General features: G+C 36.8%; 1 pseudogene; it reads right to left on the minus strand.

Annotated features, from left to right (window-relative positions):
- Nucleotides 1–858: 858 nt before the first annotated feature.
- LOC102120073 (NEDD4-like E3 ubiquitin-protein ligase WWP1 pseudogene) lies at nucleotides 859–2,345 on the minus strand (annotated as a pseudogene).

Here is a 2,345-nt window from a genome sequence, read left to right on the forward strand (position 1 = left end):
TTCCTAAGTATGAAATTGTATCCATTTATTATGAATTAAATTTGAAAAAAATCACAGATTTAAAAACAAAGTACAACAGTGCCTGATTCTTTTTAATTCCACAAATACCTAGCATCTCAAAGTAACACGTAAACACACTTCTATGCTGCTCAATGAATCCTTCCAATTTCGATAATAAGCTAAATAGGATCGGATCTAGTATATGACTTTCATGTATAAGTTATAGTTTTATACATTACTTTGACAATATTACTGATACAACAGAGAAAAATTTTCAACTATTGTATTTATTTAAAACAAACTGACAGGTTCAAGCAGCTGTCTTCAGAAAAGCCGGCAGCATTTTTTTTAAAAACATACTTAAAGTAAGATTTGGTCTAAGCCCTTAATACCTTCCTGAACAGCCATGCAACTAAACACCCTCAGGAGATGTTACATAAGGGAGAGAAGAACATGGAGCGATTTGCACTTTTCCCGCTAGATAATATTAATAAGGTAAAGCAAATCCAGATGTTTATGAATGAACAGCTGTCATGTTTAATGCACTTGGAGCTCTGTAAAACTAGAGCCACTATCATATATGCTTATATAGCTATATATGTATTTTTAATAAAGTCTCTCACTTGCTTCAGAATTTGAGGATGATCTTTTTCCTGGTCAGTCATTTCACGAGAACAATAAATAAAGTAGAAAAGGATGAAATATGTTTTGCATATTTCTGTGGAAGAATGGAAAACATACTTTGAGAGGTTCAGAAAATTCACTGTACAGAATGAACAGCTGATATATGCTCTCTGTGTAATTTTTTTTGGCTGGGATATTTAAATGCAATAGCTCCTCCAAAACAAGAAGCCACATTCATTCTTGTCCAAATCCCTGTCTCTTCTATTGCAAAAAGAAGAAGTTTTTCCTTGCGTTGTTTATAACTCTTACATAGTGGTAGATCCAAGCGATTAAAACACATATGGCTTCTTGGCAACCAAGTGTCTTTGCCAACTTTTTCAATGCAAAACTTTTGAGGTCCATGACTTCCTATGAGCTCAGCAAATCCTCCTAGAGATAAATGGCAGGTTCCAGTGATGAAGTAGCATTCTTACTCCATTGTCTGTCTCTTTCACAAACTGCCAAAACCAAATGATTTGCTGGCTGTTTCTTGTGTAATGTCGATAAACATTATTTCTCTGCCGATCTGCCAAGTCAGCGTCCTGCATGCCACACAACGTAACCTCTAATTCTTTTTCATTGAAGTACTATAGCCACTGATGAGGAAGAACTTCATGAAAACCATCAAGGAAAGTTTGGTTTGTTCTTGTACTCCTCGAGAAAAATGCCATTCTGTCATTAAACCAATATATTCATCTTTGTTCTCCTCAGTCACCAGAATATTGGAAACTCCCAACTTCAGGTCATGTGAAGTAACTGTTCCCCAAATCTCCATGTCAACAGAAAAGTACATTTCTAAGCCACATTCTTCAATGTTGCTACCTCTTATCCAGATAAGGGAGCTATAAAATTCAGTATCAATAGATTCCAAATCCTTAATAGTAAGTTTTTTACTTAACATACACTTGTAGAATGGTAAAGAGAAACCAGTATTGATAAACTTTCCATGAAATAGTGCCATGGCAATAAAACTACCAATGAAACAGAAGTACGAAAGATGGTCTGGATTAATGGCTGATGCTGGATTTATCTGCAGACAATAGTTGTTCTTCCCCACATACTCAAATGAGCAATACATTGGGTTCAAAACTTCATGCGAAAGCAAGAAAAACTATTCTCTCACTAGACCACCATAATCAAGTCCTTCTTCTCCTCTAAATATTCCATGTAAGCGCCTCCTCAAGTCATAGGGTTTTAATGCCATAAGCTGCTGGAAGGAATCTTCAAACAACGTCTGCTGGGACAGATTGATCTTTACATGACTGGGTAGTGCATTAGACTGGCATAAATAACAGAAGTGAGCAAGTTTCCATCTAAAGCTGCATTCAAAAGCAATTTGTGGACCACCTTTAGTTACAGATGACTTCCCATTGCGAGGATCTTTGAATGTTGTTGTTCTCGCATTATGATCAACAAAGTACCTCACACCTTCATGAGTATGTCTAATTTCCCAGCCTTCTGGCGGAGGTTCTTCATTCTGTAAGCCTTGAGTTCTTGGATCTTCCCACTGGGTTGTTTTTGTGTTATGAGTCACAAAGTAAACCCTGTCTGTTGAATCCACTCTTTTTTCCCAGCCTAGTGGCAAAGGTCCATAAGGGTCATTTTCTGCAGCTAACATTGAAGCTGAATAGAGGTATCGTTGGTTAAACTGTTGCATAGCTCCCTACAACTGGTTGCGCTGA

This window comes from Macaca fascicularis, chromosome 2 (genome assembly GCF_037993035.2).
Source record: "Macaca fascicularis isolate 582-1 chromosome 2, T2T-MFA8v1.1".
Lineage (NCBI taxonomy): Eukaryota > Metazoa > Chordata > Mammalia > Primates > Cercopithecidae > Macaca > Macaca fascicularis.